The sequence below is a fragment of the Bactrocera neohumeralis genome, chromosome 5 (assembly GCF_024586455.1).
Source record: "Bactrocera neohumeralis isolate Rockhampton chromosome 5, APGP_CSIRO_Bneo_wtdbg2-racon-allhic-juicebox.fasta_v2, whole genome shotgun sequence".
In the NCBI taxonomy this organism is placed as follows: Eukaryota; Metazoa; Arthropoda; class Insecta; order Diptera; family Tephritidae; genus Bactrocera; species Bactrocera neohumeralis.
Genome location: NC_065922.1, coordinates 9611748 through 9626914, shown reverse-complemented (window position 1 = coordinate 9626914; position 15167 = coordinate 9611748).

Genomic DNA, 15167 nt, shown 5'->3' with positions numbered 1-15167 from the left:
GTAAGAAACGATTGTGGCTGGGCGGCTTGTGTAGAACGAATTGTGTCTGCTTTCTCCTTGTCCATCCTTTTTGAAGAGTGGGTGTATAGGTATGGTGAGTTGTGTTGGTGTCATCAGCTGTGGTGAATTAAGCTGTCTTATTAAGATGCGCCAGTTTACCCAGGTAGAGTGGGTGGATGCTTAACTCATTTAAACAGTCGGCTTTAATTGTAGGCGTACTAAAATTAATTTAATCTGTTGATTTATGAAAAGCAAGACCAACACTTAACTCATTAAAGTATTTAATTAACTGATTAGCAGTAATTTGAATGCAATTGCAAACGAAGGTATAAATAAGCTAAGGAAAGGACATAAATACTAACTCCCATATTTACCTACATCTACACCATACATACATGCTACCTTTACTTACACACATGAATATATATATATATACACATATATAACATAAAGATATATATGTACAAATACTGACTTCCATAAATCACACGATAAGTGCAAGCAGACAGGTAAAATTCTTTCTTTTACCTTGAAGCAATTGATTGAGGAATGCCATCATGCGCACACACACATTACCAATTCATTAATGCACATATAATATACATTTGCATGTGTGTGTGTGATTTGCTCCTAATAATTTCAATTATTGTGACAAATTCGCAAATGAATTTCTGCGCATAAAATGCCAATAAGCAAACATAATAAATCAAGAAAACGTGTGGCGCTGTTGTGGTTGGGGATGAGGCGGCCATGTGGCTCGGCATTGGTCGTAGCAAGTATGCTAATGTGTAAGTGTAGTTGTGACATAGGTAGAAAAATACAACAAAAGAGTAAAATATCATATAATAATATAATATCAAACTGGCATATACAGGGTTTGCCAATAACAGTGCTTTGATTTCTTTAAAAAAAAAAAAGTAATTTTGAAGAAATTTGAGAAGTTATGTGAAGTATAATCGTTACTATCTACTATATGGACGAATCCAATTTTCGAGTACTTTTTCCACTAAATCAAGTCATATGTCATGAATAGCAAGACCAATGACTTCAAATAACCCCACAAGCAGTAGTCTAATGGTTTTAAATCAGAACTTCTTGGAGGCCATGTAATGTCACAATATTTTGAAATAATCGAATCTCCAAACTTTTCTGGCAATAATTCGATTGTTGCACGTGTTGTATGCCACATAGCGCCGTCTCGTTAGAACCAGATGTTGTCAAAACAAACTTCCTTCTTATCGGAAATACGGACCGATGTTTCCACTAGACCAAAAACTGCACCAAACTGTCAATTTAAATAAGTGAATATAATGATTGTTCATGAATGTTTTTTGAGTCCTAAGAATATCTGTAGTCATTTGCATACTTATTTCGACGGGTATGTGCTTATTTGTTGGTAGTAGTAGCTCTATGTTTTTCCATAACCAGCTGGAGGTTGTGTGATTCAAGCCATACTTGTGTTCGTACCAGTATCTGACTAAGCCTTCTTCGCGCTTCTTCCATGTCTCAAGCTGTAATTATGTACTGCAAAGTCGTCCGCATAGCCAATTAAGTACGATTCGTCTAGTATTTCGAGTTTTAGTATAGCGTCGTAGCTGATGTTCCACAAGTTTGGGCCTAGAATGGATGCTTGTGCTGCTCCTAACGTGACCACTATCTGTCGAGATCTCTCTCTAGTTTGGTACAGCAGTTTTGTGTTACTAAGGTAGCGCCGCACCGCAGCTCTGCGGTGGTCGGAATTTTAAAGCTTTTTTCAAGAGCGTCTATCTATTTAGCAAATTGCAATTGGAGAACGATTATTTTCGTTATAATTTCTTTTTTTCATAAAAACATTGCTTTAAAAGTTATATGCAAGTTAAGTTATGCTTCAAATATACAGTGTTTATATGGTACACCATGTCGTATGAGCAACACGGAATTTGCACTTGTTTGTATGCTCAGTACATTTGATTTATATCTTTAACTAGATATATCTCTTAAAATAATGGTTTAAGGGCAAAAATGAATGAACGTTTTTGTAGAGCGAACAATTTTGAATTGGAATCTAATTTTTTGAAGGCAGTAGGTTTACTTGCTTATTGCAATATAACCAAAAATCGCTGATGATACATGTAAGAGCGTTACAAAGTCAGTTTGGGATATCAATGAAATTCTTCATTCCTGTAAATGTGCATTCTATGACATTATGTATGTAACTCGACTTTTTTCCATAGCCACCACAGGCACGCTTGCAGAAATCCAGACCCTGAACCCAATTTTCGACGGTTTTCAAGCATAAATCGGTTAATACTGCTGCAATTTCACGTTGTATATTTATTCGTCGTCAATCGTCGCTGGCTTGTTGGCATAGACCATACTCTTGACTTAGTTCTACAGGATATAATCTAACGGCGTCAAATCGCACGACCGAGGCGGCCTTTAGGCTGGGCCATTTTGTGAGATAACACGTTCACTAGATTTGATTTTCAATAAATCGATTGTGACATTCGCTGTGTGGCTTGTGGCGCCGTCCTGTTAGAAACACATATTTTTCAAGTCCATATCATCCAATTCGGTCCAAAAATATTCGGTTATCATTGAGCAGTAGCGATTCCCATTCACAGTAGCGTGGCGGTCTTGATCATCACGGAAGAAGTACGGCCCAATGACGCCGCCGCCGGCCCACAAACCATACCAAACCGTAATTTTTTCGGTATGCAATGTTGACTCATGGAGTACGTGTGGATTGCTGCTTGATCAATAATGTATTGGCTATTCAGCCAGAAATGAGCCTCATCGCTGTTGATGATTTTTCGTTGAAAATCCGGAGCATTTTCAAGTTGCTGTTCAGCCGAATTCACGAACATACGACGATTCTGGTGGTCAAGTGGCTTCAGTTTTTGGGTAATTTTGATCTTGTAAGGATGCAGGCCAGGATTTTTTCGCAAAATTCGCCACAACGACGTCACAGTGAAGCCCAACGCTTGAGAACGACGTGTAAAAGACTGATTTGGGTCTGCCTCAATTGCTGCGCTAGCGGCAGCAACATTCTCGACACTAAGGGCACTTCACTCATACTAGCACGGGACTATTTTGTACTGTGCCTGTGGATTAAAATTGTTTCACTAGACGCTCAATTGTGGATCTGACAGGACGATTATGACGATCATAAATTGAACGTAGCGTTCTTAAAGTTGAGGCCACTGACTCCGAATTTCGGTAGTGAATTTTATTAGTTTCGACTCATTGTCGGATCGTATGTCTTTCCATGACGAAATGGCAAACTTTACTGAAGAGAAATGTCAAAAGAGCGGGAAAAATATGGCGTCGTTTGCTGATTCTATCGGTCTACTTTTGTGGTGTTCCTATTGGAAAACCCATTATATATACATTTATATGCAAGTATGTGTGTCTGTGTTTTGCAAGCATAAGCGCTTATGTCGCCGCTGTGTTCTTATATAATTTGCAGGTAACTGCAATTAATTTTTATTAATTCATTACATTTTATTGTATTGACAGCGATAGCGAAACGGCACAGCAACACATAGCAGCGCACGCCACGGCATGGCAAGGTAGAGCGTCAATGCCAGGCGCATAATTAATTGCTTGCCCTATCATTTTAATTAACGGCTTTGTCTAACAAGAACTACAGCAACAAAAAACAACAAAAAACGTTGAAATTATTATTAAATCGTGAAAGAGTAAAAATTATTTGCGTAAAATGCCGGATACGTGAATTCCATGCAAATGCCGCATCTGCTGTAAATTGGCATACAAAATTGAAAAGTTGTGCTTAATGAATTCACTAATGATAAAAGCGCAAACAAAAACAACAATTTGAGCCAATTTGAACAGCTTCAATGTGTTCATGCAAATTATGGTGCATAAATTGAGAGTTTGATTTAATGTCAGCAAACAGACACATGCACACAAAAACACACATACACATGCACTAAGACAACACATACACACATACACATACACTAACACACACATGCAGCGCATTTTTATTTCGAAAGTCACCTTGAAAATGCATAATGAATTATAATGAAATTTTATCATTATGAATTTGTCAATCATTATCATAAATTTATGAAATTTGCCAAGGCAACAACAAAGAGTAATACTACAACAACACCAAAAACCCCAGTTATATGCCTGAATGTCAACAACATCAGCATTTTCTGGCATTTTTCGCATTTCGATCGGCGCATTTTCAACTACACACCAGTACACATGTACATATGTATGTGTGCATGTTTGTGTTTGCGCGACTTCGCTTTGGCTTTTGCTTGACAATCGCCAGTTTGCATCGAATTCATTGGAAAATTCCGAAATGTCAAGCGTAGAGTGACAATTGCAACGTAACGGTATTCATTGTGAGCGAAATCGACAGTCAATGTATAAGCGTTGTGGAAGGCGGGGGTGCGGTGTGCTAAATTGCGTCACATCAGCAATGGGGCGTGACTGCAGCATTAAAAAGTATTTAACAAACTGAATAAAGTGCATTTCAATTAATTTCTGAGTGGGAAGTGGGGTTGGCTTAATGAGTTGGGACAATTCCGGCGGGAGTGTGCACTTGTTTTTGCCAATTTGTTGCATTTGTTGTGGGTATGTATGTATTGTGAGGCGTGCAGAAGAAAAGCATAATGAGTAGTGGGGCGATGGGGGTATTCAGAGTGGTAACAAATATTTAGTAACAAAGTTTTACACATAATAAGTCTCGACGTCGAGCCTTTCTTGTGTTTGTTGACATCCGTTGTTTACTGCAGAGAATCGGGTGCGTATCTTGGCTGCAACAAGATAGTGGTCTGAGCCCATGTTAAGACCTGGGAGCGTACGCACGTTTAAAACACAGAAGACGTGTCTTCCGTCTATCACAACATGATCGATCTGGTTGGTGGCTTCTCGATACATAGACAGCCAGGTATCTTGGTGAATTTTTCTATGCTGGAATCTAGTACTACAAATAACCCCATTTCGGGCAACTCTTTTGGGGATGTTTTATCATGGAGGCTGAACTTCTCGACCGTTGTACCAAAGATACCTTCTTTACCCACCCTAGCGTTAAAGTTCCCAAGCACGATTTTGACATCGTAGCCGAGGCAGCTCACATACTTAGGTGCGCTCCAAGACATAGAAGACATCTTTGGTCACAACGTTCTTTTCTTACGTCGGGGAGTGGGCGCAGATCAGCGATATGTTGCAGAACTTCGCTTTGATGCGGATTGTGGCTAGACGTCGTTCATCCACCGGGGTGAATGACAGTCATCGGCAATTTAGTCTCTCTACCACCACGAATCCCACACCGAATTTACGTTCCTTTAGATGGCCACTGTAGTAAATGCCACAAGGACCTACTCGTCTCAGTTCTTGTCCCGTCCATCGCACTTCTTGAACGGCGGTTATGTTAGTCTTTACTTTTACAAGGACATCAATCAGCTGCGCATCTTCACCTTCCCAATTAAGGGACCGGACATTCCAGGTGCATGCCCTCAATTCGTGTCCTTATTTCGTTTGCCATGGTCGTCATCAAAAGAGGGGGTCTCTCATCCGAGGCTGTCGATTAGTTTTCATTGGTACTGTTTTTTACGTGGCGGGTCCCAAACCCAGCGCACAACCCTGTGGAGGGGATGCTTCTCCTTCTTACTTTAGCTCGCCTACAAACGGATGTTCTTAGGCTACCCTGAGGATACTTGGTCAAAGACCGGAAGTCGTGAGCTGCTTGAGGCATATGTAAAAGAATCGTTTCTGGCCACTCCCAAGTGAATGGCGATTAGAGAACTTTCCTCACTTGCGTGAACTTCCACAAATGACTTCATCCCCTATATACATACATATGTATATATCAGCCAGCTCCCATAAAATTATAGTCTTTAGAGTCTTAACTTTAGGTTAGGTTAAGATGGAAGATCGATGCAATAGAGGACGCCTTTGGACAACTGATAATGTCGGTGCATTGTGATACCCCACAAATTTATATCATTTGAGGTAATATTAATTCCAGCCTTGTCATCAAGTTCGAAGGTATGACTGCCGATATGTTTCAACTTCAGCCATGCAATGGTGGATAGTGAAGGAGAAAGTGCCTGGGTGTTTCCACCTCACGTTACTCCATACAATTTTGACAGTTCGGATCCGAAGATTTTCAGCTTTATCGCATGCACGTTTATTGAACAATTTCCAGAAAGAATTCCGACGACTGAGGCCAGTTGAACCTTATTGAGAGCAAGTAGTTCAGTGCAACCCCTGCGTTCTATTCTAGGCTAGAAGAATTTTCCTATCGCAAAAGAGCTGGTTGTTGACTAGCACTCTGCAAAGTCCAAAGATCCAGTCACGTGACTCTCTACTGTCCTTTGCGTTCTATCGCTGGAAGTCTAGACTTTGCAGAGTGCTGGTCAACAATTGTGAGATCCTTCTTTCCTAGAGTAGAACTCAGAAGAGCCATTGAATTACCAGCTATCATCTTTCTTAAGATTTTTTTAAATTAATATCTGTACATGCCACTTTTTCTGTAATGTTATAAATTCTTCCACGGAAGTTTTGATTTATCTGCCTCTGTAGAAAGTTGAGCTTCTTTATTACCTTTGAGATATCCCAGTACTTTTGTGGTGATGAACTAGTCTTTTTCTTCTTGCTATATTTTTTTTTTTGCTCATTTCTTATATTGACCTGATTATTTTTCTCTTCAGACGAATAATTCCAAGGCTTTCATGACGTTGTGGAAGTATAAGTTCTTCCCTACTTTAATTTATTACCAATATTCACCTTTTTGGTGATCGACTTGCCTCTTTTTGTTATAAGCTCAGATATTTCACTATTTGCAGTCGACCAAAAAATCGCAGACTCAATACCATAGAAAAATTTAGAGTGGTTCCATTCTTTAATTATAGTAAAAATTATACCAAATATGTGTCTTTCAGAACCTTTGCTCCAAAAACTATGCTTCTTTCTTCATTTGAACTGGCAGCCTCGACAACGCTAAAAAGTATGCTTTAACATTTAGTCACTGAAAAAATTATGCTGAAATGAAACTCTCTGAATACCACCATCAATAATGCGGCAAATGAAAAGCGTCATGCTGTTAGTTAAATGGCTTAAAGTGAGAGAGTCCCACGGATGCAGTTGCAGTTTCCTGTTGATTACCAAAAAGGTACAAAACTCGCTGCGACGATGCAATTCAATTTCGATGACAGTTGCAACATTTTAACTGTAAAACGTGCACAGACGACTTCAAGTCACGGCAGGCACCTGCGTGTGTGAGTGCACATGTATGGGTGTGCGTGTGTGCGATTGTTGAGGTTGCGTTGCTGTTCACAGCAATTATTTTCAAATTGTGCGCTTTTCAACGTTCGATGCGTTTCATTAAGTTTATTGGACTATTTTTACACCTTTCTGCTCGCATGTGCCAGTCTGGCAGCATTTACAATCTTTGATTTGGGCTTTATTGTTGTTTTCCACATGTATTTTTTTCGCACAAAAAATAAATTTTATAGAAAAAATTGCAAAACGATTTGAAAAAAGTAAATATTTACAGCTTTTACGCACACTCCATACAGTTTACGGTCATATAATTAAGAACGTCGCGTATTTTTCGAGTGTTTCCAAAGTTCAGATATTTTCCGGTGCGTAAATTTAAAGATTTAAGAGTTCAGCAGAAATTTCAGAACAGTATAAGGTCACAGAACTGAGATTGTTGCGTGTTCTTTTGGTTCTTTTGAGTGTTTCACAAGTTCAGAAAATATTTTTAGCCTAAATTTGAAGCTTTAAGAGTTGAGGATGAAATTCACCATAGTGTTAGGTCATAAAAATGAGAACGCTGCGTATTATTTTGGTTATATTGAGTGTTTCACAAGTTCAGAAAATATTTGTGACCTAAAATTGAAGCTTTAATAATTTAGGGCAAAATCCACTATAGTGTAAAGTCATTTAATTGAGACTGCTGCGAGTTGTTTTGGTTCTTTTGGGTGTTTCACAAGTTCAGAAAAGAGTTCAAGAGTTGAGAACGAAATGTACTGTAGTGTAAGGTCATTTAATTGAGATAAGTGCCTATTTAGTAGGTTCTTTTGAGTGTTTCATAAGTTCAGAAAATTTTAGGAGCCTACAATTGAAGCTTCAAGAGTTGAGAACGAAATGTACTGTTGTCAAAGGTCATTTAATTGAGATAGGTGCCTATTTTGTAGGTTCTTTTTAGTGTTTCATAAGTTCAGAAAATTTAAGGAGCCTACAATTGAAGCTTCAAGAGTTGAGGACAAAATTCTCTACAGTATAAGGTCGTTTAATTGAGATTCAGAAAGTTTCTGCAGCCAAAAAGTGAAGCTTTAAGAGCTTAAAATATAATTTATGGAGAATAAATTAAAAATGTTAATAGAAATAGCTGAGTAACAGAAAACTAGACATACTTTTAATACTTTCTTTAACGTCTCCACTTCAATGCACAGCGCCTGCTTTTGCGTTTATTTTTTGTTTGCCAAAATTGTTACAGTCCACTAGGTTAAGCCTCGTTGCCGTTTAATGGTATTTGTGTTCTTTTCCGCCTTATTTTTTCCACCGGCCTTACGCTTAAATTTCCGTCGACTTTTTCTGCACTGTGTGCTTATCAACGTGCACGTGTGTGTGCGTGTGTGTCGGTGCGAGGAGTGTGCGAAAAAATTGCAGCTGACAGTGCATTTTTCCATTTTTTAAATGCCAGCAGTCAAGCGTCGGCGTGGCTAGGTGATGGAAACTGCTTTCGGCAGCATGCATGCCGAAGTGATTCTGCTTTGTTGTTTCTGTTGCTGTTGCTGCTCCAGCTACAGCTCCGGCTGCTGTGGCTGACGTGCTGGCAGCAGCAATTAAACTCAATCGAGCGCATGTGTCCGGCAACTGCAATAGCAATAACAACAATTATTGTAAAACTAACAAGAAGCGGCTACACTGACAACAAAAGCAACAGCAGCAACAACAATAACACCAAGAGCAATGTTATCAATATCGACCTCGATAACATTTCCCGTTGGCAAGTCGGCTGAATGCATTCAGCATGCGTATGTGTAAGTGGAAACAGCATTTTCGCTTTAATACACACAAGGTGGAGGTGAATTGACTCGCCGGAGATTCATGCGAATTGTGTTTGATTTAGAGTTTTTTTGGTTGGTAGTGCAAAAAGTGCTAAAAACCAGCATAAAAATGGGCGGATATAAATTTTGGAATGAGAAATAATACATTTTAGTGATTTTAACGGTGGTTGAACTCCTAAACGTAACTATGAAAGCGTGATTGAAACGCTCTTTTCTTTTTGAACCAGCGGCTCGGAAAAGATCACATGGCCGTTCCCTCGACAGTCGGCTCTACGGAACCGGAACGGACCCGGATTTTTCATCTGGTCAAGGAATTCTGCCGCTACAGCAACAACAACAACAACAAAAAAAGATCACGTGGCTACTCTTTGAGCCTGAAATATAACTTAAGTATTGAAAAAGCGTGTTTATAACTCCAAGATACTAGTGGCAACACCTCCATAACCAAAAAAAAAAATCCTGAGGTAAGATCAAAAGGATATGTTAGGTTAGGTTGTGTTAGTATGGTAGGCCAATGGACCGCGCATTGACTAGTTATGGTGCCTTGCGTTACCAGATGGGGTTCAGTTACTAGGTCCAGGAGTATTCATCCTTTAGCATGCCTGCGCTTGACTCGGATTTTAACAGACTCTGTGGCCTCACAATTGGTACCTCTTTCAGTGTATCATACCGTGGGGACCCCACATGCTTACAGCATAGTTTTGCCAATGCACGACAAGTGCACTAGAGATGCTCCTTTGTTTCCCTGATTCTTTGATCTAGACATTTTCTGTAGGCTTTTCGATTTGACAGTGCCATTTTGCGGACTTGTGTCGCCACCATCCAGTGACCAGTTAGTATTCCGATCATGTTCCCACAGTCTTTTCTATCGAGTGCCAGTAGGAATTTTGTGTTCTTCTGATCTACCGGTTTGCACGGAGCTTTTGCACCCTGGTAGCTCGTTTCATCGGGCTTTTATTTTATATACCATGCAACTTTCCAGATTCGTATAGGAGGGTTTCATAGTTTTGTTGATCATAACGGTTTTTGTAAGCCTAAACACTTAAATCTCGTCCATTATTTCGTTTCCTTCATGCATTTCCATATACAGTTAAAATGAAGAAATTGCTAATGGTACACCTTCCACTGCTGCCCTGCTTCCCAAGACATTTCTGGCCGATATGAGATTCAAAGCTAAAGCCTACATTACGGCTTGACTGTCTACGTAGATGTTGACTCTGGAATGGTTTGCAGGTGCCAGCTGCGCAGCTGCCGCAATAGCAAAGACCTCAGCTTGAAATATTTGGCAGTGGTCCGGCAACTTAAATTTTCGAGCCATCCGCACAATTTTCATATTATTTGTAGTGCCAGAGTAGAATCTGAGAAGAATGATTTTTGCATAATTCGAGTGTCTGCATGAAAAACTATATCTAATTTGAAAAAGCTTCTCAAAACGTATATTCCGCCACATAATCGGCATAATGTGAAAGCATTATCCGGTATCAATCCGGTATCCAATCTTTTTCGGATGATTACACGTCTGTCTTTGCACCGTCAAAAGGGACTATCCAAATATATTGCTACAATATATACAAATTTTTGTCGAAGAGTTAAGAAAAGTGTTCAACAGAGCTTTCGCGTGCTTTTTTTTCAGTTCTTCAAGAATCTCTTGATAATTGCAGAGAAGAAGCGGTTATTTGTAGTGACAGAGTAGAATTTGAAAAGAATGATTTTTGTATAATTCGAGTATCTGCATGAAAAACTATATCTAATTTTAAAAAGCTTCTAAAAACGTATATTCCGCCACATAATCGGCATAATGTGAAAGCTTAAAAGCTCTAAAGCTTAAATATAATCCGGTATCCAATCTTTTTCGGATGATTACACGTCTGTCTTTGCACCGTCAAAAGGGACTATCCAAATATATTGCTACAATATATACAAATTTTTGTCGAAGAGTTAAGAAAAGTGTTCAACAGAGCTTTCGCGTGCTTTTTTTTCAGTTCTTCAAGAATCTCTTGATAATTGCAGAGAAGAAGCGGTTATTTGTAGTGACAGAGTAGAATCTGAAAAGAATGATTTTTGCATAATTCGAGTGTCTGGATGAAAAACTATATCTAATTTGAAAAAGCTTCTCAAAACGTATATTCCGCCACATAATCGGCATAATGTGAAAGCTTAAAAGCTCTAAAGCTTAAATATAATCCGGCATCCAATCTTTTTCGGATGATTACACGTCTGTCTTTGCACCGTCAAAAGGGACTATCCAAATATATTGCTACAATATATACAAATTTTTGTCGAAGAGTTAAGAAAAGTGTTCAACAGAGCTTTCGCGTGCTTTTTTTCAGTTCTTCAAGAATCTCTTGATAATTGCAGAGAAGAAGCGGTTATCCTACTATATTTTATCAGGTAATGTCGATGAACCGTGAATACCACTATTTTTAGAATCTCCTAAACTTCGCAGACTCTCTAATGAAATGTTTTACTGTATACTTCCCATACCCATAAAAACTCTCGCCCCAAAATGAATCACTTCACTGCGTGTAAATGCCTTAAATCTTGCTTATTTATGTCTTTAAACATTGACAATCCTTTAATTCCGCAGCCATTCATTACCCTTCTCAACCGTGGAGAGCGGAGAGTTTCCTCCAATAATTCTACTAACCATCCACAATCGCACATACATACATATTCTGCCATCATTGAATGAAATAATTGCAAATACCCTTTAACTAAAGTCGCCGACGCGTCACTAACAACTTGCTCTTCGCCTCTCCCCCCGGCCTTCGGGTCGTACCAGCTGGGCCACTTGCCGTTATGCGCTTTCGCTTCACTCGTTGCGCATCAAAATATATTTCTTTCCTCCTTTCTAGACGGCTGCGCTTTCACTCGGGCAAATTCAGTAAATTTCTATGCGTTTCCACAAGCGCCTGGCTGCTGCGCCCCCGCCCGCACTCGGCCGTTCGGTTGCTGCGCTGCAACATTTCAATATTTTTCGCAATTTATTGTAGTTGCTTGTTGCTGTTATTTTTGTTTCTACACACTTGCTTTTTACGCCTTTAGCTTTCACTAGCGCTCGCTCTATCTGCCTACAGTGTTGTTGTTTTCGTTTCCTTGTTTTGTTTTTATTTATTTTTTGTTGTTGTTTTTTGTTTTTCCTCTTTACTATTTGCGTCGAAGTTGTTATCACGCATTAAAGAGCTGTGACAGCTACAGCAACAATTATCAGGCATCAACGGCAGTAAAACATCAGCGACCACTTTGTTGTTGTCATTGGTAGACTCGTACATAACCTCTAGGGAAAATTGCTGGAACTGAAGAAGCAGTATATTTTCATACTATATACCATCTTGGAGTGACTTCAACGTATTTTGTTTTCTTCTGTTTCGGCTCATTTTTGGAGCGCCATTCGCTGGACCGTTGAACAGTTTCGACGTCATATTTATAAGCCAAGGTTTCGTCACCACTAAGGTGCGTTTGACAACATTAAAGAATGTAGTGTTCTCAGCTACGTTCGCAGGCATCTGCTTTGCGACCTCTACTCGACGTCGGTTGTAAAAAAGATTGAGGTAAAAAGAGTACGAGCTAGACACTGACACGCTTCATACCTCAAACTTTAACCAAAATGTGGTCAGTCGATTCGAGATCTTGAGATCCTCTGCTATCTGCTATTCTTTGAAGTACTTCCCAGAAAGAATGCTTGTTAGCACATAGCGGGTTTCTTGTCAATCTTTATTTAATTCTTCGTATTGCTCATCAGAGAGGATACTGGCTAGTAGGAGCTCGGTTCGAAAATTTTACTAGAAATTAAGGCATCTGTTTAGTGGTGTTAAGCCCAGTGCCGGCTTCTGTAAAGGCTATAATGGAAACACGATAATAGATATCCATGGTATTCTCCAGAACGGATAAGGAAGCGAAGCAATTGGGTCTGGTAGTGAACGAGGGCAAGACTGTCATCAATGAAACAATCACCGCGACTTAGCTCTCACATCGTCTATCTTGGACCACTACTAACAGCAACAACAATGTCGGCTAGGTTATGTCGTTCGTACGAACGAAAACACTCCAGCTTTGAAAGTATTCGACGTAACACCCGCCGGGGGAAGCGTAGGAAGAAGAAGTCCTCCACTCCGATGGAAGGACCAGGTGGAGAAAGACCTGGCATTGCTTAGAATCTCCAATTGGCGCAACCTTGCGAAAAGAAGAAACGACTGGCGCGTAAGTGGTTTCTACGCCAGTAAAGAAGAAGAGTACTCTCCAAATTTGAAGAAAGCAGTGCTGCAATAGATTAAAAAGAACTCACCACCTCAAACAAGACGACGGGAAAACTGGTCTAAGGTGACTTAAGAAAATCAAAGCTGAACAAGAATCTCGACAAAAAAATCGACATCGACGGATTTGACTTCAAAACCGCTTTTGACAACACTAAGAAGATCTGTCTATCAGACGCCATGTCTAGATTGGGTATCACTGTAAAACTCCTACGATTATGCAGAATGACGATGAGAACAAGCCTCAGCTCCATCGGGTAAGATATTTCCGAGCCGTTCAATACCAGGCGAGGTTTTAGATAAGGTGATTTCTTCTATTCCTTAAATTTCTTCCTTACTACTGTCTTTCTTAAATAAGGCGGAAAAAAAAATCAAGGAAAAAAAGTTCTTTTCGAACCTATCACTAGTGCTTTTAACACCGTTAAATCTTGTGACTTCAGTGATATCGGATAACTTGACCCTTCCCTACCGGGCATGAGCACTGCATTTCACAGCTGCGTAGCAAGCGAGTGCCATGTCATTGCCACTGGCATTCGATGGGTGAAATGTAACAATTACAACAACAACAACCGTAAATTGCAGTTCAACATGCTTTTGTTAGCCTTTTTGTTGTGTTTTGTTTACTATTTATTGCTGTGCTCATTTTTTGCCGCACTAACTGTTGTTGGCTGCTGCTGCTGCTGCTGCTGCTCTTGTTGTTGCTTTTATAGTTGGCGCTGTTCGCAGCAGCTTTGCCTCGAACTTATGCTTTCATGCGTATATTTATGCACGCGGCATTGTTGATGTTCGTACTTTGCTGGTCGGCAATGTGCCTTACGATGTTATTGTTATTGTTGTTTTCTTCATTTTTGCTTTTATTGTCGAAGATTTTAATAAATGTATTTAATGCGCTTGTTAAAGATAGCAAATTGTGGGCGATAGAAGGCGGAGTGCCCACGCGACAGCGGCAAGTCGGACGCGGAAGTGCGTGGCGAGTGCAGTCAAATGCAACTCTGCGTGTTTTTTACAACTTTTATTTAAATTTATGCTTTGATTACATAAATTATGGTGCAGTTATACAGCTGTATGGCTTTGTTGCTGTTGTGCGGCGATGTAGAAAAGTGTAAACAACATTTTCCGCTAACCAACAACTACAACAATAACAAGATTATGTGTTGCTTTTGCCTTGCGAATTGGATAATTTCTTTAAAATTAATATTCATCGTGAGAAGAAGGCGCACAGAGCCAGATGTAAATGAGCGTGAAATAAAAATAAATAAATAAAATAAAATTAAAGCAAAATAATAGAATAAAATAAAAATAAAATAAAATAAAATAAAATGAAATAAAATAAAATAAAATAAAATAAAATAAAATAAAAAAATAAAATAAAATAAAATAAAATAAAATAAAATAAAATAAAATAAAATAAAATAAAATAAAATAAAATAAAATAAAATAAAATAAAATAAAATAAAATAAAATAAAATAAAATAAAATAAAAAAAATAAAATAAAATAAAATAAAAATAAAATAAAATAAAATGAAATAAAAAAAAAAATAAAATAAAATAAAATAAAATAAAATAAAATAAAATAAAATAAAATAAAAAAATAAAAATTAGAATAAAATAAAATGCTAACTAAAAAGAGTTTAGGCCCATAAGCTCAACTTCCTTCCTTCTGAAAACGCTAGAGAAAATCTTGAACATGCATATTAGGGCCGCAGCGCCTCCTATAAGCTTGTCCAAGCCGCAACACGCATATACGAAGGTCAGATCAGTAGAGACTGCACCCCTTACACTGGTATTTAATATCGAAGGGGCTTTTGAATATAAGTAAAACATTCTTGGAGCATTCCTGGACATTTATGGAGCGTTCAACAACGACTCTACGGA